We start from the raw sequence: 17733 nt of genomic DNA, 5'->3' as shown, positions 1-17733 counted from the left end.
TTTCTTAGAAGTATGTTTTTTTTTTTAACATCTTTATTGGAGTATAATTGCTTTACAATGGTTTGTTAGTTTCTGCTGTATAACAAAATGAATCAGCTGTATGTATGCATATATCCCCATATCCCCTCCCTCTTGCGTCTGCCTCCCACCCTCCCTATCCCACCCCTGTAGGTGGTCACAAAGCACTGAGCTGATCTCCCCTTTTGATGCGCCTGCTTCCCACGAGCTATCGATTTTACATTTTGTAGTGTATATATGTCAGTGCTACTCTTTCACTTTGTCCCAGCTTACCCTTCCCCCTCCTCGTGTCCTCAAGTCCATTCTCTACATCTGCGTCTTTATTCCTGGCCTGCCCCTGGGTTCATCAGAACCATTTTTTTTTTTTAGATTCCATATATATGTGTTAGCATACGGTATTTGTTTTTCTTTTTTTGACTTACTTCATTCTGTATGACAGACTGTAGGTCCATCTACCTCACTACAAATAACTCAATTTCGTTTCTTTTTATGGCTGAGTAATATTCCATTGTATATATGTGCCACATCTTCTTTATCCATTCATTTGTCAGTGGACACTTAGGTTGCTTCCATGTCCTGGCTATTGTAAATAGTGCTGCAGTGAACATTGTGGTACATGACTCTTTGAATTATGGTTTTCTCAGGGTATATGCCCAGTAGTAGGATTGCTGGGTCGTATGGTAGTTCGACTTTTAGTTTTTTAAGGAACCTCCATACTGTTCTTCATAGTGGGTGTATCAGTTTACATTCCCACCAACAGTGCAAGAGGGTTCCCTTTTCTCCACACTCTCTTCAGCATTTATTGTTTGAGGATTTTTTTTTTTTTGATGATGGCCATTCTGACCTGTGTGAGGTGAGAAGTATGGGGTTTTAAAAATTTGTGGATTGTACCTAAAATATAATCATAATAATGGTTATTAGCATAAGCAGAATCCTTAGGAGATAGGAACAGATCAGTTAGCTGCTAAATGAGACATTTGACTGCAGAGCAGAGCATAGGTTATTTGAAGGTCAGTGAATATTAGGTGTATGGCTTTAAAGTGATAACCTTGTGACCCATTGGAGTTAATAATTTTCTGAGTATCTAATGTATTACTAGGAAATAACTTATTCTAATATACAGTAATACATAGACTTTGAGAGCTAGAAGAGGATTTATCCATCAGTGATTTAGCCTCCGCTTCAGTGAATTTTATGACTGATCAGAGCAATTAATTGACTTGCCCAAGGTCACGTGGTTAGTGGCAGTCACAACAGTGTAGTCTGTTGCTCTTATTTATCTTGGCTGCCTTTTCATTCTGGATCTCAGTTTCTGGAGAAGGAAATATCTTGACAGAGTTTTTAGCATTGTGACTTTGATTCTCAATTGATAAATTGACTAAGAATTCGCTGGGCTTCTTAGATGCGTTAAGTCAGTTTCAGAGCTGGAAAGAGATTCTAAGAATCCACAAAGTCATCAAACACTTCCCTCCTGTTTTCTGTACCTTTCTATGCTTGACAGCATTTTGTTTGTTGCAAGCTTTACATAAGAACCTGGCAAGGTTTTAAAGCTAGACCAGGAAGATTTTTGAGAAGAGGCTTTGTTATGGGATTCAGTTGTTTAAAGAGATTCCTGGAAGCTTCCTACTCAAAACTAGAGACTGGAGGGATCATTGACATTCAAGTTCAGAGAAGTTTCTATTACTTCCACGAAGAGCTCTGATTCCAAGTCCTCATGCCACATTTGGTTGGTGTGGACCTGGTGACCAGGGAGAAGACCTGCGCCTATAGCTGGGGTAAAGACCTTTAGAACGGTGACCCTCCAGCTCTTTTAATCCTGGCCCTTTAGCTGGGTCATTCTTTAGCTCAGTAATTCCCATTTTCTAGTGGAATAATAACAACTAAATTGTCAAGGTATAAGCATTTTGGGGGAGAGAGGGACTTTCTTCAGCAGTTAGGGAAATGGGTGGTTCCTGTTTGAATCACAAAAATATACTTATCTTAAAGTCTAGACTAGTTAGAAAACTGTAGGTCTCAAATTCTAGTGATGGAATTATATAACACATTCTCCTGGTTTAATAAAACAACTAAAATGATAATAATTAAGCTCAACTTAATTAGAAGTAAGAATAATGATAATTGAAAACCATGACCAGTTTCACTGACAATGATTGATTGCTCCTCTTGAAAATTACAGAATTCCAGGTTTTGAGTGTGCATATTTGGAGCATTGTGAGTTGCAGCAAGCAGAGTTATTACTTGTATACAAACTGAAGTTTTCGGTACATTCTAATAACATACTCATATTTGCAACTTTTAATAACTGGCTTTATAGTTTATTCATAAGTAGCCTTGTGGATCAATGGAAGGTCATGCTTTCTAAATAATTTGTAGACCATGGGAGGTTTGCTCCATGTTTGTATAGTCATTACCTTAGAAGGCTGATGTGGCAATAATGAGCTTTTCAGGAGCATTGTTTCCCTAGCGGTGTTGGGAAATTGGTGAAAGGCCAGCCTTAAAAAGAGGTCAGATGAACCGGTTTGCAGGGCAGAAATTGAGACATAGATGTAGAGAACAAACGTATGGACACCAAGGGGGGAAAGCGGCGGGGGGGGGGGGGGGGGTGTGTGATGAATTGGGCGATTGGGATTGACATGTATACACTAATATGTATAACATGGATAACTAATAAGAACCTGCTGTATAAAAAAAATTAAATTAAAAAAAAGAGGTCTAGGAGTTTCTTTACCTCAGTACATTTTGTAGGTCTTTGATATGCTAATGCACTTTGTAGCTCTCCTGGTTGGGGATAAAATGTACAGCATCCCAGCCCCATTTACCACAATTTGGAAAATGCTGCCTTGGTGGACTAGAGCCTGTTTTTAGGTTCAGCCTTGGGAACAGATTCAGAAGGCTTCATAAGAAAGTGATACAAGAGAAATGGAGAGGAAATAACAGCATACAGCAGGAGCTTCAAAGCACTTTTCCATAGTTAAGAGTTGCAGGTTATTTGCTATAATAATCAGACTGAGTATAAACAGCTTTCAAACAAAGTCTACTTCTGTAACCAGTGAAATACCTGATTCTAACAACTTGTTCTTAAAGTTACTAATCTTCATGAATAGGCTTTGGTAGTTTTAAATCAGACCACACAAGATACATGATTAGTAATCTGCCTGAGTCAGTTTTTTGGGTAAACTTGTATGTGTACGTCTACATGTAATGTTCGCGGTATACATGGAACATTTTCATGTTAAAATCAATTTTGCCGAGTAATTTGAAATGTGTATATATTTTCACGTAAAAGTTCTTAGTTTATTAATCGTCTCATGAAAAATCTGCACTGTCACCACAGATACAGTCACTGCAGAGTGTTTACTCCTTCTGTTGTCCAATCTCCAGCTCACTTTTACCCAGCACCAACATTGGCCTTTGCAGTCCTCTTGACTTTCTTCATTCTGTTCTTCGTTCCTTTTGCTGTTTCCTTGAGGTGTTTTTCTTATGCAGGCCATGTCTTGCACATCTATGTTAGGGTTCATTTTTCTTTCTGTAGTCCAAGGAATCGTAAATCCTGCCAAAGCCAGTTGTCTTGCCACCGCCAAAATGGATTCTGAATCCACATCCAAAGATGACATCTGGTGTGGTCTTGTACATCTTGGCTAGTTTTTCCTGAATCTCTCTCTTAGCTACTTTTGCCTTCCCAGGGTGAAGGATGTCGATGATCTGCTGAAGTAGTTGGTTGGTCATGAACTTCCTGGTCTGGAGAGCTACTGTGTCATTTTATGATGGCTGCTGATCTTCAAGCAGCCAGAGAGAAAAAGAGTGAAATATTTTTATATTAATTCTTAGGTATATTATGGAGTCAGATGCACAACTTTAATGAGTTTTTAAGCAAAATGGGATATTTCGATTTCTGTGTTGTATTGGAGAAGTTTAAGAAGCCTTATCTTTGCTAATACACTTAAAATACTAGTATGCCTTTGTATATTGTATATCACTTTTTTGAGTCTGAAAGTGTTAGGATAAAAATTACAATATTTAACATGAAAACATTTTTATTAAGGTAAGGAGTCTGTAGCACAATAGTTGATCTAAAGAATATCATGTATGACTTTTGGAGGTTACTTTTTTAAGATTGTTTTCTCCCAGAATGGAATTGGATACACGTTTTGCAAGCTGTGGAACTGTTTATTGCCAAACTGTGTTAACAAGAGCACAGCCCTTCTTCTGTAGGCTTTACAGTAGAGAAGTTACCCTACTGGTATACAGGCCTGGAGGACAGAAACAAAGGAAAATGGGTATTGCTAAAAAATTTAAGTTTTCTTGTCAGCAAATAATTTTAATGCTGTAGAATGGACATTTCCTCTCTGATGAAGTAGAACTTGACTTTTAAGGATGTTTTTGTGTTTGATTTTTACATCACTCAAAGGAATTCTGAGTCTGATTTTTCTTAACGTTTAATATTTTCCAGGATAATGAGGTTTTAGAGGCATTTTAACTTGCCAAAGTGCCATGCTTACAGAGTAACATCAGTATACAAAATAGTTGTGTAGTGCCCTAAGAACTAACGAGCCTACTGAGATTCCTTACCAAGATGTGTCGTAGAAATTGGGGAAGATTGGATATAGAGAGTTAAATATTGGCATATCAGTGTCTGTGTAGGCAAACAGAGTGGCCATTATATTCACTTCAATGGGTGCTTACAACAGGGTTGGACACTAGCATCTTTTATTGAAAACCAAGATGCTAGAGTTATTCTTTTGTTTGTTGAAAAATGCTTTGTAAGCCTTAATTTTTGAAAAGAAAAAGGAACCCACTATTCTTATCAACTTGTACATTTTGAGTTTGCATTTTTTAGTCCTTCTTTTGTTGTTTACAGTTCACTTGCAGAGGTTTTCTTTTATGTTGAGTCTTGATCAAAACACTAAATATTCTAGAGTTATTAAAATATAGTAAAAAGACGCTATACCAGTGGTTCCCGATATGCCTCCAGATGAGGCTCTGTGAAAAAATTTAAAAGAAAATATATGCTTACCTATAATATGAGGCCTCTTAATAGTCTAACTAAAATGAGTTGGCTTGTTTTTGGCTACAAGTATGTCAACTCCAAGTAGAAATCTACTGGTTATAAGTTCACAATTAAGTGAATATGGGAAAGTGAAATTTTTATTCAGTGAATGAGATTATTTGGTGGGCAAAATCAGTTGACCCTGGAGCAGCAGTGGAGGTTATGGGTGCCAGTCTTCCTAGAAGTCAAAAAAATCTGTGTGTAATTTTACAGTTGGCTCTCTGTATCTGTGGTTCTGCCTCCTCAGGTTCAACCAACTGCAGGTTGTATAATGCTGTAATATGCATTTGTTGGAAAAAATCTGTGCATAAGTGCACCCATGTAGTTTAAACCTGTGTTGTTCAAGGATCATCTGTACTTAGAAGTATGAGGCCCATGGGGCCATATTTTTTTTAAGGCATTTTGGGTAACTTGAACATGGATTAAATGTGTTACCGAACCAGGTTTGTTTGCCTGATGTGCAGCAAGCCAAACGCTGAGACACCGAGGTTTGCAGCAGAGAAAGGGTTTATTCAGGAGACAGCCAAGTGAGGAGACAGGAGACAGGAGAGCAGATCTCAGATCTGCCTCCCTGAAGGCAAGGGGTTTGAAATATTTATGGGATAAAGAAGCAGGGTGGTATTAGGCATGGGGAAAGGTGATTGGAGGTGGGGAAAAGGTGAGGTAATTGGTGTTCTTTGCAGGCATATCTGAGTTACATGCTTCTTCTTGAGATGCATGTTCAAAAATGGAGGCACTTAGCATGATCTGAGGGTGGAGTTTTGAGTCCTCTGACATCAAAAGGTTATTTATTGGACACCTTTGCAGGCCCAGTTTTAGGGTCAGTGGTCCCAACCAAAAATCTTAGCCGGCTTGAACTGGATAAGAGCTGACTCCAAGTTTCTGGAAAACAGCATAAGCCCCCAATACTGTAGGGACCCATACGACAGAGGTGTTACCTATAGGTGGTGGGTAAGGAGCCAAAAGAAATAATTAAGATGAGCTCGATCAGTGAAAGCATATTACAATCAGGGGGGTTTTTAATAAGCTGTTCCCTTAGCTGCTGTTCTGTAAGACAAGCTCAAGAATTTCTTTTAGTCATCAGTTTCTGTTAACCTATGGGACAGTTTCAAATGGTTGACCATCTCAGGAGTAATGAGCAGTTACTTTACCATATTCTTTGTGGCAGATTGTATTTTCTAAAAGTAGTTGTAACAATGTGTCCCTTCTCACATGTTCTTGTGACCTTGACCATTCTCTCATCCTGAGGTGGAGTTATGTTCCCTTCCCTTGTATTTGGGTGTTCTTGTGAATCACTTGTGAGCAATAAGGTGAGGTCAGAAAAGGTGAGCTTCTATCCAGCTCACTAAAATACTGGTCTTGAAGTCTTCAACAGCTTTTCATCAGTATAGCCTGAGATTGCCATGCTATAAGGAAACCCAGACTGCCTCATGTGGACAGACCACGTGAAGAGGCTCTAAGATAGGAGCTAGAACTGTTCAGCTAAAACTGCTTATTTGAGCCATTCCCAAATTCCTAACTCTCAGAAACTATGAGAGAGAATAAAAATGATTATTGTTGCTTTAAGATGTTGTTTTAGAGTGATTTTGTTACATAGCAATAGATAATCAGAACACTACTTTCCCTGAATCTGCTACTATATACTGAGATTTGTCAGTGTACAGATGTACAGTCAGTGATATACCGCAATGGTTTGTTCTGGGATCTGAACATTAACTTTATTTTGGTCTTTACCTTTGATATATAAAACTTTTTTCTATCATTCTTTCCTGTACCCATTTGGAAAAGCCATTCCATCCTTAACTATTTAGTAGAATGTATTTTGGTAATTGAAACTGTCATGTTTGTTGGAAAGTGTCCATGATATGTTTATTATGTCGTGAGAGCATATGATCATCTTTAGAAGGCCTTTTGCTCTGTACCTTAATTTTAGTTACTGTGGTATTTGGCCTTCTCTTAGTTTCCTAGGGCTGCTGTAACAAAGTACTACAAACTGGGTGGCTTAAAACAACAGATATTTATTGTCTCACAGTTCTGGAGGTTAGAAGTCCAAAATCCATGCTCTGTCTGAAACCTGTGAGGGAATTCTTCCTTGCCTCTTCCTAGTTTTTTCTTAGCAATTTTGATATTCCTTGGCTTGTAGCTGTGTAATTCCAGTCTCTGCTTTTGTTGTCAGGTGGAGTTCTCCCTGTGTATATCTATGTCTTTACATAGATGGTGTCCTCTTATAAGGACACCAGTGATGTTGGATTAGAGACCCATTCTGCTCCAGTGTTATATCATTTACCTTAACTAATTACACCTTCAACAACCCCATTTCCAAATAAGGTCACATTCTGAAGTCCTAGGGATTAGGATTTCAACGTATCTTTTTAGGGGGAACACAGTTCAATCCATAACAGGCTTCAAGGGAGATTGATATAATTATGTTTTAACCATTTAAACATTTTTACTCCAGATTAGATGTGAATGGGGTTTTTAATCAGTGACCATGAAGCTCTATTCTCTGCAGTTTAGGTACCCTTTCTCTCTAGCATACATACATACTACACATAAAATTTGATAGTAGTTTTTTTTACTGTTTACGCTCATTGACCCTTTTGAGAATCTGATAAGAACAGTGGATTTTTCCCCTAGAAAAAATGTACAGATATATGCATGGGAGTGCACACTTGTACACACACACATAAACACACTCAAAACAATATTTTGCATGAAACTTTAACACGTTCTTGGATTTCCCTGCCACCACCCAAGCCTGTTCATGAACTTCTGGATTAGAGAGTTATTAATTCCCATCAGTTACAGATACCTAATTTCTATTTCCCTTTTAGTGGAAAAGCAAACGAAAAGGAAAAATAATGAGGAAGCAGAAGTATGTATATGGAATCCCCTCATGGTCATTGTAGCTCAGTGCAGCTTTTTGGGGAATTTTCATAATTCTGTGATATTTTCCATGTGCGTAGTCTCTTTTCTGCTTCCATTCCTGTTCCCTTAGCCATGTATATAACGTTTGGCTACATAAAATTATAAGTAATGTTATACTTTTATGTAGAAAAGAATAATCTATGTAGTTTTAGACCTGTACACAGTATATAAACAAAGCTTTGTATCCTGCAACAGTGTTGGGTTAACTCTTGACCTCTTTAAATTCTGTGTTATTTTTTGATTATTATATCAAGATTTTTTTGAACATGGTAGCGGTCTAGGGTTTCTGAGTCTGCGACAGGATTATATTCTGTGCTCTTCTTCACTTGTAGCCTTTTCTCCAAAATAATATCGCCCAAGCTTCACCCCTGAACATCTTATCTTAATGGGCTCTCTTTTTTAAAATACACATTTTTAAGTACACCTTGAAAAAGGCTATAGGTCATGTCTTTGTGTTGTGTTTAGTCTCTGACATATCTGTGTTTCTGAAGCCTGTCATTCATTTATTGTTTTTGTTTTGGAAATATTATATCAATTATTTACTGTCCATTTTAGAGTGATATGCATAGTAACTCTAGTAATAGTGAAATCATAGGCAATGGATATTTAGACTGTGCTGGTTTCCCATTGATGCCTTTCTTAGTAGTTCATTTTTCTGAATGTGGAATATTCAGAATCTTTATTTAGAACAGGGGTTGGCAAACTGTGACCTGCAAACTGTTTTCCTGTCTTTGTGAATAAAGTTTTATTGAAACAGAGCCGTGCCCATTTGTTTACTTACTGTTCATGGCTGATTTTGTGCCCCAAATGGCAGAATGGAGTAGTTGCTACTAAGATTGTATGGCCCACAAGCTGAAAATATTTACTACTTGACCCTTTACAGAAACCTTTGCCAACTCTTGGTTTAGAATATTTTGGAATTAATTCCCCCTCTTTTAAGGATATTTGAAATTCTTTTATTTATTTTACTTATTCAGCCATGGAATCTAAGGGATATTAAAAGACCATTTAGCTCAGCATTCTGTCTACTGCTGCTTGAATTTCCTCCAGTACTCCTGCCAAGTGGTCCTCCAGCTTAGAGGTGTAGTAGGATTATAAGACAAAACAGCATTGGATGTGTCTGTGTTAAACACAGAATTGCCCCTGATTGGGAGTCAATCAGTGACTCTCAATAAAAAGATAGATGAAATAGCTTATTCTTTGTCTCTTTGCTCTCCCCACTGTCTCCATTGGTAGGTTATTTACTTTGGGTTTGTTTACATGCTAGAGGCACAGAGGAGTCACTTTTTAAGAGGAAGACAACTAAGTAGATCCTACTTTAAGGTGTAGCTGTAGGTGGAAATTTATAGGAAGCTGGAATGAATGTTTAGACATTATCTAGAGATTTTCATATTCAGTGCTTAGTTTCCCTAAATAAATTTATAGCAGCTAAAACAAGGAACTAAGAGTTCTTACAATTACCTTTTGTCAGTTTTTACTGTATGTTCAATAAATAATGGTGCAGAAAGAAACATATAGGTAGAGCCAGTCTCACTGCAGAACTTCACTGCAGAACTGTGTTTGGTAATTCTGTGTACTTGACTCCTTGGTGAACATTGTGAGCGTAGGGGTCCTCTCAGGAGATGGGAGAGAGTGGTATCTGATCCAAAGATCAACATTATCCAGACGGGGGAAGAATTTCTCACATTCCATTTAGGAAATCCAGCCTGCTAAAGTCTTGTTAAACAACAGTTTCATAGTTAAAACATCATCTGGTTTTTAATCTAGTAGGTTTGCCATATAATAAAGAAATGAAATAAAAACTCAAGTAATAAAGATTAGCAGAAGAACGATATTACACTTTTTTTCTTAACACAATGCTCGTCTTTTATTTTTCACTTTAGAAAAGATTTTTCGTACTTTTTTCCTCATAGATGAAAGTGAGTTTGTAAATTGTTAGACGACAAAAGATAGTATAGGCTGGCTAATTGATGGGAAAATATACGCTTTCAAATATTTTTTTTGGTACCTTCTGATTTTTCTGTTTACTGGCTCTACCTGTATGTTTCTTTCTGCACCAGTAGTTTAAAATATATAACACATGCACTTTGTATATAATTTTAAATTGTGCAAAAGGATATATAGTGTGTATAGTGAAAAGCAAGTGCCCGTCATTTTTCTTCCCTAGTTATCCAGTTCTCCCTCCCAGAGGCAACCATTATTACCAGTTTTCTGGCTTTTTTGCCAGAAAAATCTGTGTATTTATAAACATATGCATTCATTTTTTCATTCCTTTTCCATGAAAGGTGGTATATCATACAGAATATTACATCTTGGCTTTTAAAGTTAATCATGAATGCTGTGTTTCATATCAGTATAAGTTGAACCACCTCTTTCCTTCTTTAGTCCTCAGAGGTTTGGTTTAAACCTACTTCTCCTAAAATCATTAATTTCCTTCCCAGAATTAAAAAATGGGTATATGTGCCTGTGACTGTAACAGTATACAGTCCAGAGATAAAGTAGCTATTATTTTTACTTCGGTAATAAAAATTTTTTCCTAGTCTAAAAATTACACTCATAACTAAATGATTATTTCCATAAAAAAAGATAATTAAAGTTTTTTAGACTGAAATATTACAGATCAGACTGACTGCTGAGGGACCACAGAGAAATCACTGCCAAAGAAGTATGGGGAAGATGAATAAGGAAATGTAATTATGTGCCCAGCCTTAATCCTTACACAGATGCTATGAAGTGAAGGGGTGGGGATGTATATGCTGTCTATATGTTTTAGAGATGAGGAAACTACAGAAACAAACAGATAAGTAAGCTCACCCCCAAGATAAATGGATGAGCCTGGATTCCAGCCCAGCCCTGCTAGACTCAGAGCCCAAAGGTCCCCACTACATCATGGCATTGGGTTATCTGAAAGGCTTGTTTCCACAAAGGGGGCCTACCTTGTTTATCAGGAAGCAGTTTATAACAGGGCCAGATTCAATAGAGTACTGAAAATGGCTTCACTAGAGACTTAATTTCTTAATAGCTTATGTAAGGGAGGAAGACTTTTCTTCTATCCTTTTATGTTCTAGGACTGATGCCTGCAAATTAAACTGACAAAAGACATTAATAGAAAAGGCATATGTATATTTTTAAAATGTGCATAAAGGCTTCACAGAAAAGTGAAAACCCAAAAAAAGATGGTTAGACTTGAGAGCTTATATACCATATTAACAAAGGGTTATAAATTATGGAGAAGTGACTAGACAAAGGAAAAGGAGTTTGGGCTTCTAGGGGCAATAAATTGTGGGAAGGTAAATATGTGGGAAAACTAATAGAAGGTATCGGTTGCTAACATTCCATCTTCTTCATGGCCATAAAACTCACCCATAGAGTCCTCATTATGGCAGCCCTCATTTCTTGGAAGTTTCTGCTTTTAATCAGATGAGGGAAGCTCTGAGAAGAATTCTTTCTGCATCTGTTGAATCTCAGTTCCTTCAGCTCAAAGTAACCCATGTGCTATTAGTGATAAGCTTTGGGGTGTAAATTCTGGTCCCATACTCCCTTATACAGAACTCACTGTTTTTCAAAGGTAGGTAAGTGTGATACATAGTATATATATTGGTATAGATATTTGCATATATTGGTATAGATATTTATAGAAACATGTTTGAATTTTGTTATTAATCTTAAACAGGACCTTAAGAAGCTCTCAGAGCTTCTTGTCTTTATCTTATCTTATTACCTTTACTGCCTTGAGTTTTTTGTTTCTAGTCTTCCAATAAATAGTTCTGTTTAGGAAAGGTCTTTCAGTGGGGTCGGGTAGAGTAGAGTTGGAAATAAATCCACTAACCTTCGATAAGTGTCTATTTCTTAACCTGAGAATGATGTCTGATAGTGGCAATAATTAAGTCCACTTCGGTGTTCTTGTGAGTCAAGTTCTAAGTTTGACAACAGACCTTTTCCTTTCTCATTCTCTTTGTTGGGTGCCTCTGGAAATGGCCTTCAGGGAAATACTGGTAAAGTCTAATTGCTCTTGAGCTTTAATTGTTTAAGAGTCTACCTGAACCAGTTAATAGTCTCATTTCTAAACTGTGTTGCTTAATTGGCCCATCAGCTTTTACTGTGAAATGATGTGGAGTTTTAAGGATTTTTCAGCCAGAATTTGCCTTATTTCATATGTTAAAATTTTCTGTGGAGCAGGTTCTTGACTGTTATATGCCAAGAAGATCCTGTAGTAAAGATACTGTCCATTTCCTCTTATAGTGAATCATACAACTTTAGAAATGGAAAGGAAGACCATCTGTTCCAGCCTCTTCACTTTCCTGCAACTTCTCTTCCAGTGTTATGCACTCACTCCTTACCCATGAGTTGATGCCTTTACCTCACTGTAGGACAAGTGGAAACTTCTTATACTCTCTATAAATGTGGAATTTAGTTAGAAGATACTGGTTTAAATTTGCCTCTGTCTATATATAGGTGCTGAGTGACCTTAGGCAAGAAAAATTATTAAGAAGACTTGTAGGAAATTGTATCGGGAAGCATGAGAGATACAGTTTTTTGTGCTTAATCTCTCCTTTTCCTGTCTTCCTTTTGTTATTTATTTTTCTCATCACTGATGACTTCTGTAAAGCTTTGCTTCAAGCCCATGGACCCACCTTGTTCCTCTCACCATATCCTAATCTCCATGTACTTTGTTCACATTTGTCTTTCTGCTTAGCAAGTTTCTGAAACAACTACTTGACAGTATATTAAAAGTTTTAATTAATTTGAGTTGTTTTTAGCAGTAAGATAGGCAAAGGAATTCCCATTTCTTGGCACTAAAGAGCTGCTTTTTTGGGCAGATTTTTGTGGTTTTCATGTTACTGTAATACCCCAGTCTCTCACTTTGATTGCTTTGTCTATTTAAAGAACTCTTTTTTAAAAATTTAAGTTTATATTTTTAGTTTTTTACACATATCCCCTCTTTTTTGGATTTTCCTCCCATCTAGGTCACCACAGAACACCAAGTAGAGCTCCCTGTACCACCCAGCAGACTCTCACCAGTCATCCACTTTATACACAGTATAAAGAACTCTTTTTTAAAAAGTTGAAAATGAGAGAAGGAACTTGTCTCTAATTATTTATCTTAACTAGGTTTCTGAAAGTAATGAGACAACATGATTGGCTTTCCATTAATTTTAGGACATCTATTAAGAGACTACAATTATGTTACAAGGGTGCAGTTTATATTGATTGGGTGAGTGCTATCTTAGAATTATCTGTGGTTTCTCCATTTACATCCATTCCAGGCTCTTTTTGCCCATGAGCCTGCATGTTCTCCTTTTATAGATAAGGAAACAGGTTAAGAGTAGTAGGTTTATCTTAAGATCTCATGGCTTCAAAGTGGCAGAGCCTGGACCTCAGCCACTAGCAAGTGAAGGTATCTTAGTTTAAGTAGCTTTGTAATATGTTCTCTTAATGTAAGTTTATGTGCATAATATAAAACCCACTAGGAAAACCCACTTTAGCAAGAAAGCCTCTAAAGTAATTGTGATATTTGGTACCCACCATTTTGCTGGTCTTCTGAAAGATTTCTGCCTCTTTAACTATTGAACCATAGGATAAGGTACTTTTTGAAGAAAATACCCAGCTGCCACTGCTAGGTGGTGTATCCTAAGGCATCTCAAGAACAGTGAAAATAAACATGAATCATGTTTCACAGCTTCTCTGCCCTGGCACATGGAATAATATTGCTGCTTTTCTCATTACTGCAGTGCTGCAGCTACTTTTTAACAGCTGATAGGAGCTTTAGATATTTTCCTGTGTAAGCAGAATCACACAGTAGGAACCTAAACAGCATGCTCTGGAAGGATTGGCAGCATTTCTTTCCTGGCTTCTGCTTTTCCTGTAGCTTTTGGCCATACTAGCAGGACTATGTGGAAGATGTGATAAGTCTAGACTTTCCTTAAAAGGAGTGCTCATTTGTACTTACTTTGCCAGTAAGTTAATAGGGTAAAGTATATTGGTGGGTGGGGGAATCAAGAATACCTGGAGACAGAGTTTAAAAATACTTGGTGCTTGTAAAGTTTTTGGTTGCATTGTGATAAAGTTGGGGAGCTGTGGGAATCTGTTCTTTCTTCCATGAAGAGAACCTTAAGGATAAAATCACATGCAATTAGCTTTAAGCTAGTTACCTGAAACTGGTAAGAAGTAGTTTCATTCTACAACTCTCTTAGCAAATAATCTTTATACTGTTAAGGAGAGAGTATTAAATTCGGTAAAAATTTTCTGTTGTTTGGTTTTAACAGATTTTTATAGGGAGGGTGTCCTGGTAGGTGAGGAAGGGTTGAGCCAATCCTTTGGTTGAGCCAATCACATATTCAGGCTATAAATCCTCAATTATTAAAGGGCAGACTGCTTAGTATCTTTTTCTGTCTTAAATGCATGTGTACACCTATGGAAAACTTTCTGGTTCCTGGTATCTGGTAGGAGCTTAATAAATATTTCTTGAATAGATTTTTACATATGAAGCTCAGAGAATTAAATAACTTGTTCTAGGTCATGTGTCTAGGACACTATGTTTAATATATATTTAGTATGTAATTGTCATTAATACTTACCAGATTTGTTCGGTGTATTGATGCAGAATTATTCTTCATTTCTCCCCTATGACAACATTTTAATGCTCTATAGTTTTAATTAGGTTTGGGGGTCAACGAAGTCTTGAAATAGTCTTATTAGACCTGAAGCAGATTATAAGTAGAGTAACCATACTGTGAAAACTGGAACGCTTTTGAGAAGAGGGGGCTCTAATCAAAGTTAAGCTGGAATAATGTGTAAAACCAGGCTTATTCCGGGAAAACCAGGACATATATGGTCACCCTATATTTACTTTTATTTTTTACAGTAAACTTTTTTTTTTTTTTTTTGTGGTACGCAGGCCTCTCACTGTTGTGGCCTCTCCCGTTGCGGACCACAGGCTCCGGACGCGCAGGCTCAGCGGCCATGGCTCACGGGCCCAGCCGCTCCGCGGCATGTGGGATCTTCCCAGACCCGGGCACGATCCCGTGTCCCCTGCAGCGGCAGGTGGACCCTCAACCACTGCGCCACCAGGGAAGCCCTACAGTAAACTTTTTATTGACATGTAACATACCTTCAGAAAGTCCATAAATCCTGTGTACAACCTGACGAGTTTTAAAAAATGAGCCACCCAGATCAAGAAATAGAACATAACCAGTATCCCAGAAGCCTCCCTCACACCCTTTTTGGTCGCTACCTCTTCCTCCCCTGGAATATAACCATTGTTCTGACTTTTAACCGTAGATGATTTTTGCCTGTTTTTGAACTTTATATGCATGATATCATACAGTATACACCTTTTGTGTCTGGCCTCTTTGGCTCAGTGTTCTCTTTGTGAGCCCCATCCATGTGGTGTGTAGGATAATTCCTTCATTCTTATTGTTTTTTAATATTCCATTGTATGAATATACTATAATTTATGTAATATACTATTGACCAGACATTGGGTTTTTAAAATTTTGGGTCAGTAGGAATAGTGCTGCTACAAACATGTAAACATTGTTTATGAGTCTTTTGGTGAACAAATGTACTCATTTCTGTTGGTATATAATCAGGAATGGAGCTGCTACATCATATGATATGTGATTGTTTAGCTTTATTAGGTTGTACCACTTTTACTAAGTGTTATAACTATCTGTACTTCCTCCAGCAGTAGATGAGAGTTCCATTTTTCTCTCTCTGAAACTTTACCAGTACTATGTATTGTCTGTCTTTTTCATTTTAGCCATTCTGGGGACAGTGTACCAGGATCACATTGAGGTTTGATAACTAATGAAGTTCAGCCCTTTTTAAATTTTTTAAACTGTATTTTATTTTTATTTATTTATTTTTGGTTGTATTGGGTCTTTGTTGCTGTGCGCAGGCTTTCTCCAGTTGTGGGGAGCGGGGGCTACTCTTCATTGCATGCGCGGGCTTCTCATTGCAGTGGCTTCTCTTGTTGTGGAGCATAGGCTCTCGGTGTGTGGGCTCAGTAGTTGTGGCACACAGGCATAGTTGCTCCGTGGCATGTGGGATCTTCCTGGACCAGGGATCGAACCCATGTCCCCTGCATTGGCAGGTGGATTCTTAACCACTATGCCACCAGGGAAGTCCTCAGCCCTTTTTTATGTGCTAATTGGCCATTTGGATACTCTCCCTTATGCTTCCTTTTCTGTTCGAGCCTTTCCCATTTTCTATTTTTTTCACTTCTCCTTATTGATTTGTAGTTCTTCATATATTCTGGGTAGTAATCAGTTGTCATTTATACATACTACTGCAAATATCTTTTACCTGTTTTGCCTTTTCTCTCTGTTAATAGTGTTGTGGGATGAACTCAGTTTTAGTGTCTTCCAGTTTATCAATATTTTTCCTTTTTGGTTAGCACTTCTTGTGTCCTATTTAATAAATATTTGCCTACCCCATGATCATGGAGATGTTCTGTGTCATCTTCTAGAATCATAACTATTTTACCTTTCACATTTGGGTGTATAGTCTGTCTGGAATTCATTTTTGTGCGTGGTGTGGTATAGAAGTCAAGATTCATTTTTTGCTATATGGACATCCATTGATTGTACTCTTCTCTTCTTGTCCCAATACCACATTTCTGTAGCTTTATAATACATCTTGTTACATGGTAATATAAGTTCTCCAGCTTTGTTGTTCTTAATGCTTGTCTTGGCTACTCTTGGCCCTTTGCATTTCTGTAACATTTTAGAGTCTTAGTTTCCATACATAAATAAAAACAGCTTAAATTTTGATTGGGATTGTATTGAATCTAAGGAATGTAGTACATCTCTCCATTTATTTAAGTATTGTTTGATTTCTCTCAATGTTTTGTAGTTTTCCATTAGTATCTTTTACATTTATTTCTAATTTTTGGTGGTCTCAAAAATAAAATAATTCAGGGGCTTCCCTGGTGGTGCAGTGGTTAAGAATCCGCCTGCCAATGCAGCAGGGGACACGGGTTCGAACCCTGGCCTGGGAAGATGCCCCATGCCATGGAGCAGTTAAGCCTGTGCGCCACAACTACTGAGCCTGTGCTCTAGAACCGTGAGCCACAGCTACTGAAACCCATGTGCCTAGAGCCTGTGCTCTGCAACAAGAGAAGCCACCGTAATGAGAAGCCTGTGCACCACAACAAAGACCCAACTCAGCCCCCCCCAAAAAATTCGTTGAGGTGAAATTCACATAATATAAAATTAATCATTTTAAAGGGAAAAATTCAATGACATTTGCTACATTCACAATGTTATGCAGCTGCCACCTCTGTCTAGTTCCAGAATTCCTTCACTCCAAAGTAAAGCTCCTGAAGCAGTTTTCCTCCACTGCCCATTCTCTCCACTCTTCAGCTCCTGCCAACCACCAGTCTGCATTGTCTCTATGGATTTATCTATTCTGGATATTTCATAAAAGTGAAATCCTGTAGTATGTGATCTTCTATATCTGATTTTTTAAACTTTGTATGTTTTTGAGGTTCATCCCCCATTGTAGTAAGTGTCAGTACTTCATTCCTTATTATGACTGAATAATATTCCACTATATATACATGTTTGTTGATCCATTCATTTGTTGATGGACTTTTGGGCTGTTTGTACTATTTGGCTGTTGTAAACACTGCTGCTATAAACAAGTGTGTATATGTACTTTTTGAGTACCTATCTGCAGATCTTTTGGGGTGTATACCTAGGAGCAGAATTGCAGGGTCATATGATAATTTTTTGTTT

The 17733-nt window shown here is 37.6% G+C and overlaps 1 protein-coding gene and 1 pseudogene across 2 annotated transcripts in view; one reads left to right on the top strand and one right to left on the bottom strand.

Moving 5' to 3' along the window:
- FAR1 (fatty acyl-CoA reductase 1) overlaps positions 1–17733 on the top strand; it is a 75537-nt gene that overhangs the window by 8829 nt on the left and 48975 nt on the right. The gene's annotated exons all lie outside the window — the stretch shown is intronic.
- Positions 3407–3777, bottom strand: LOC112407610 (40S ribosomal protein S24 pseudogene; annotated as a pseudogene).

The sequence above is a fragment of the Neophocaena asiaeorientalis genome, unplaced genomic scaffold (genome assembly GCF_003031525.2).
Source record: "Neophocaena asiaeorientalis asiaeorientalis breed wild unplaced genomic scaffold, Neophocaena_asiaeorientalis_V1.1 scaffold504, whole genome shotgun sequence".
Lineage (NCBI taxonomy): Eukaryota > Metazoa > Chordata > Mammalia > Artiodactyla > Phocoenidae > Neophocaena > Neophocaena asiaeorientalis.
Note: the sequence above shows the minus strand (reverse complement) of the source record. Positions and strands in the feature narration are given on the sequence as shown.